At 47.3% G+C, this 6039-nt stretch overlaps 1 long non-coding RNA gene across 1 annotated transcript; it reads right to left on the bottom strand.

The window, feature by feature from the left end:
• Window positions 1–4500: 4500 nt before the first annotated feature.
• On the bottom strand, window positions 4501–5798 carry LOC141092763 (uncharacterized). Its single transcript, XR_012232902.1, has 4 exons — window positions 5712–5798; window positions 5128–5169; window positions 4846–4911; window positions 4501–4543 (listed from the first exon to the last, which is right to left on the bottom strand). It is a non-coding gene; the product is annotated as an uncharacterized lncRNA (long non-coding RNA).
• Between the last annotated feature and the right edge of the window lie 241 nt (window positions 5799–6039).

The raw sequence follows: 6039 nt of genomic DNA on the forward strand, positions 1-6039 counted from the left end.
ACCACTGACGAAGATAAAAGCGGGTGACAAACAGGGGACATAGACACATGCTCACCGGGCTGCGAGGGGGTTGTGTGCCCTCCAGTTGGAAAGCCTGGATCCCCCGACACCTCGTGGACCTCGCGACTCCCGGTGGCGGACTCGCTGCCGCGTTGTTGTACCCCGAACACCCCCGCAGCAAGGGCCAGTGTGGGAGGCCTGAACCCCTGGACTGAACCAGGTGGCGGTATCCCCAAGTCGAAAGCCTCCTGGCGATGTGCCATCACGATGCACCTGGGCGTCTAGGGCCCCCCCACGACAGCTGGGAGACCGAAACCGTCCTCATCCTCCTTCGCCCGAATCTTCCTGCAGCTGGCGCCGACCCCGCCAGGCTGCCCGCCGGTCCCGCTGCAGCCACAGAGCTGTAAGGTGTTGTCACCTCGTCTGAAGCAGGCACAGCTGCAGGGCCAGCGCAGCGGCGCCCCCCCGCCACAGCCTGTTCCCCCACACCGCTGGGGGACGAAAAAGAACCCGGCCCTGCCACCCAGCAGGCCGCCTCTCTGCCTGCGGCTGAAATACATGTGGCTGAAGAGGCAGACCGCGCGGCACGTCCATAACCTCCGCGGCCCCCTGAAAGAGCTGGTGCAGGCTGAAGCCGGGTGCGCGCCGGCTCCGCCCCCTCGTGCCCCGGGGCGAAGGTCCGGATACCACCACAGGGCCTCGCCGCACCTGAGGATTCCTCCCAGGCCGCAACGCCCTGGATGGGGGGGTGAGCATTGCGCGGCCTGGAGGGTCCCGGGAGGGGCTCCGGCGGCGACGCGAGGCCCGGGAAGCGGTGTCGGGCGAGAGCCGTTCCGGAGGCCTCGCCCGCCTGGATCTCCGCTCTTTCACCTCGGCCTGCACTGGTGCCCCCTGAAGCAGGCCAGCTACTTGAGCCTCCAACCATCCTGGAGGCTGCCTCGCCGGTGCTGCCCGCAGTCTGTCCAGGGCCTGATCCACTCCAGACATCCCGGTAAGCATGTGGGACTGTTCTGGAGCTGGGAAAGCGGGAACAGAGGGTGGGAACCTCCAGCCCCTGGCTTAAATACCCCCTAGCTCCCCCTCCCCATTAACCCTTCCCTCCACTAAACCTTCCAACCCCCCCGTCATGATGGCCTCCGCCCACACCTCCTACAGGGGGCCGGGAGGCTCACTCCGGCCATTTCTTTAATTAATTAGGAAATATATTGCTTCTTTAACCAGTTTTTGTCTAAGTTTGAATATCATGACAACTATATGTGTTCATTCAATTTTCTTGCATCACTTTCCTTCCATCTCACCCAAAATATCATGAAATATTTGGACTGAACTCAGATACATAATACATGTGATAAAACATAAGTTTTTTTTATTGACGACAAATATTCAAATGACAATGTCCAGCTCTTTTGTTCTCTTCCAATGATGGTCCATTGCTATCTTGTGTCTGATGACTATAAAAAAAGAAGGGAAAAAATAAACATTGTTAGGTCCGCTTGCCAAGACATGTCTATACTAATCTCAGTAACAATACATATGTCAGGCAGGGTGATTTTTCTCCATATCGTCAACTCAAGCTTTGTGAATACAGGAAGGAACCAAAGTGTATATGACCGATGTTTGGCGATACCACAGATTATTGGACGCTGGGTATAACTCACATTCAAAGGTCCTAAAGTGAATCCTGCATGCCCAAAAGATGATACCACTGATGAGTGATGATCTGACAGTAAAGGGTCTCACTCCCACAGCCCCCATAGCTGAGCTTCCAAGTAGTAGGTAGAAAGGCACATTAAACACAAAAAAAAGAGTGAGGGAGCACAAGATCCAAGTGTTGAGTAACCAGTTCTGCCTTATTTTGTTTAACGTTGGCAATAGATAATAAATAAGATGCAGAATACAAGCCATTAGGCTGAGTGCAGACGGACTTTTTAGCCCTGCGGATTTTTCCGCGGAGAATGGAAGAAATCCGCAGGTCAAATGACCTGCATTTTTCCTGCGGATTTCTTTCATTTTTCCTGCGGTTTTATTGCGGTTTTTGTGCGGTTTTCCACTGCGGTTTTCCCCCTGCGGATTTGGTGACAGGGGAGATGGAAAACCGCACAAAAGAAGTAACATGCTGCGGATTTTGTACCGCTGGAAAACCGCGCGGAAAAATCTGCAGCGTCTGCACAGCGTTTTTTTTTTTCATTGATTTTAAGGCTACTGTACATCACAATGCAGATATGTGCGGTAAAATCCGCTGCGGATCCGCTGCAAATCTGCATCGTGTGCACACAGCCTTAAAGTGCCCGATGCACCTCACAAGCATGATGGCATCATCAGTGTATAACACATTCATCTTCGGTAACAAGTCTGCTGTGCCATGTAGATAAGAGGGCGAACTTTCCATCACAAGTTTTAATCGCTCATTGATGTATTTAGAAATGTTCCCAGTAAAGAGAGATCCATATAAGATGATAAGTATCCCAAAGGAAAGCTAATGACAGATCATTTTTGAAAGACATCTTCTGCCCCAAATGATTGTTTTTTCCACCTAATATGGGCAGATTGGTTAATGGGTAACAGGCTTAGATTCCATCAAAGCTATGACCTGTGTCAAGGATACTGCTGGGGGGAATATTAATCTGCTGCCAAGTGATAATGGGATCATTGGGCAGTAGGGTTTTCATCTGACCATCTGTTAAGGGGATAAAAAGCTAGCAAGGACCGGAAGGAGTATCTGTACCTGGAGAACTTCTTCATGGCTTGATCCCTGCTCCTGCTTGTCTGCCATCCTTTCTTCCTTCAGAAATGGTATTCATACATGGGGTACCTGACAGCCAATCTTCGTAGAAGACCTACTGAAGAATCGCCATGGCTTGAAGTGTGCCTCAACAACCTGTCTGCTTCATCAGCAGAGCCTCCATGGGTTGATGCAGTCAACGATTCTCTGGACTCCTGTGCAGGGACAAGCATCGTAATGGAGGAAGCAGCTGGCAGTCCCAGCCCCACTCCGACACATTCTTAATGTGGGTCAAAGAAGCGCCGTGCCTGTGTCTCCCCTTCTCCTGAATGGAGGCCAGCTGGTGGTCGGGATGTACAGAAGGGGTCACTTCCAGATCTTGAGTGGTGGCACTTTGTGTAAAAAAAAATAATAATTTAGTAGATCATAAAGGTTACATACATAACAAATTAAAAAGTGAGTCATGCAGTGGATGACGACACACAGCAGGAGGCAACGCATTACATAAATGGTTGTGTAGGGGTCCAGGCTATAAAGGTAACTCAATATATGAACAGCTCAAAAGTGCACATAAATATCACCTGAAACATGATATAAGTGCATGTCAAAAGATCTGAGTCAGTATAGGCAAGAAAGTGGACACAGAGCATGATGGAAATACCATGGAGTAATAGGCAGTTGAATAGCTCTAACTATACAGTATATGTTATATACCCATGGACTATCCTACGTCAGACATGACACCAACCCTGGTGCTTGTGCTTGTTTCGGCACAAACCGGCTAATAGAGCAGTAAAAATATGTGCGTAGATAAAGAGCCAGACTTTATTGATGTATGCTATGGTTAGAGTTTCTGATCAGGCTCAACTCTCTGAACAAGTCATGCAGCGTGTGACGTCAGACAATGTGACCGGAGTCTTACGCGGAAGGGAGTCTCATCACATGACCACAAGGGCCGCTGCTCTAGATACAGCTTGGGATGCAGCCTGTCCTTCTGTCCCGCACATGCGCCACCGGTACTTCGGCACTTTATAAGCCAGAAGGGAAAACTCGGCTCAACGATGGGATGATGAAACAGGAGAAATATTATTACAGCAGCTGGCAGGACTCCTAGATATGGAGCTCAAGCAACAAAGTTAGATCATTCCTGATATTGAATATCGCAATGTGACCTCCCCTCCTATACAGGGCTGCCACTAGGAATTTCGGGGCCCCATACTGGCAAAATTTTTGGGGCCCCCTTGAGACCCCTGTCTCACTGTCACATTCTGCCCCCATGTCTCACATTCTGCCCCCGTGTCCATTCTGCCCCGTGTCTCACATTCTGCCCCCTCCTGTGTCTCACATTCTGCCCTTGTGTCTCACATTCTGCCCCCTCCTGTGTCTCACTGTCACATTCTGACCCCAAGTCTCCATTCTGCCCCTGTGTGTCTCCATAGTTACCTTTTTTTTTTCTTTAATCTGTTGTTGTGATCCCAAAGCAGCATAAAAATGGTCTGAGGACCCTAAGAGGAAGCGAAAAAATTGGTGAATAGTGTTTAGAAGGGAGAAGAAAGGGTGAGAGGGTTAGTGAGTTTAGACATAGAGTACTGAGAAGGGAAATGCTTTTCTTTCACTATAGGGCATATGGATAGACATTTATATAATAGCTTCTTCCATTAAAATATACAATATAGTATAAAGATATAAAGGGAAGACACAAAATGTTTCTACCCCTAATATCAGGAGCCTCAGTGTCACAACATTTCACATACAACAATGGCGGAAGCTTTTCCTTACTTTGGTGGACGTCGTACTTTTTTGCTGCTGTCACTTCTGCTGCTGGAGAAATAGAAGAAATGATCACAAATAAATACCTTGTAAAATAATTATCGGGACAAATCCTGGTCCCATAAGGACACAGACAATAAACATAATCTCTTTCCTATACATTTCTACATGATACAGATAGATGGATAGATGTCATTACTGATTATTAGCTCATTGTAGAAATATCGGTTTCACAAGCATTTGCATGGGACTGATCTCCTGCCGGGATGAATCATTGAATACTTTTGCATCTAGAAAACAGCAATTAGGACATAAGGACATGTCCATAAGTGGGAAGAGGTTAAGGTACCTACATGTTTTTGACCTGGGTCCTGTTCGTCCTCCTGAAACATTTTGGTATCCACCATTTACGTTTGCATCTGAAAAAAAAAATCCAAAGCAAACAAATTGAGACCCAGACAGTTCACACTATCATTGTGATCCGTCTTTGAGGATATTGTGATCAGTCTTTGAGGATATATACAGCGATATTATCCTGTGTAACGTCCTGCGCTTATGTCACAATGTGACGTCATCGATCTAAAGCCCAAGGTCTCGTTAGAGTAAATGCAGCCACGATCGCTCTTATTACTTACGGGATCGGCTTTGTGTCGGCGCACGCAGTCTTTACTTCTGGCCTGTGACAAAAATAAAGTTTTCATTAGAAACAGAGATACTTGTGTGTCCTAAGTAAATGCAGTGACTTAAAGAGAATCTGTCAGTAGGATCAACCCTCCTATGCCGTCTATATGGCCATACAGATCATGGAAAGCTGAATAAAGTGATATATTTATGTCTGCGAACCGATGTCTTATTCCAGAGAAATCCACGTTTTTCTTTCCTCCCCAAATTGGCCAGTGAGCACTGGAAACAGTTTTCCGGATGGCCACTTTGACTAACAAGGTTGAAGATAGAGGGGCTGGTGTCTGTTTTCAGTGCCTCGTGGCCACATTGGAGCAGGCATCGATAATCAGAAAAGACCAGGCGCTCAGAAAATTGTGCTTACTGTAACTCTGGTGTAGGGGACCCCAAAAATCACTAGCCCCCAATATGTACATCCATGTTTTACATCCTCCTCAGTCTCTGCCCAGTGATAACAAGTCATTCATCAGTTACTAATAAATATCTAAAATCATATAGGGCCAATAATATCTGTATATGTCACTCTCTCTCTACTTACAGTCTGGTGGTCTCTGCACTGTGGTCTTCCTCTGTCATCTCCAATTCTATGGCATCCATGGCCACTGCTTGCTCCTCTTCTTCACTACTGGACACATAACATAGACTATATTCAGTAACTCTCTCAGAAATGACCTCATACGTCTTTGATTTTTGGCTCCTCCATCAGTTATCATTACGTATATGCAGCCATGTTTTATACCAAGTGACTGAAAGTGCCATAACTATCCATATATTGTTCCTTTTCTGACATTCTCTTCATTACCTCCTTTCTGACAAATATTTACCCCTTTAGACAGACAAGTGAAGGGTGCGGGGCAGTAATTGTG

The sequence above is a fragment of the Dendrobates tinctorius genome, unplaced genomic scaffold, assembly GCF_039654945.1.
Source record: "Dendrobates tinctorius isolate UK_male_01 unplaced genomic scaffold, ASM3965494v1 ptg000060l, whole genome shotgun sequence".
Taxonomy (NCBI): domain Eukaryota; kingdom Metazoa; phylum Chordata; class Amphibia; order Anura; family Dendrobatidae; genus Dendrobates; species Dendrobates tinctorius.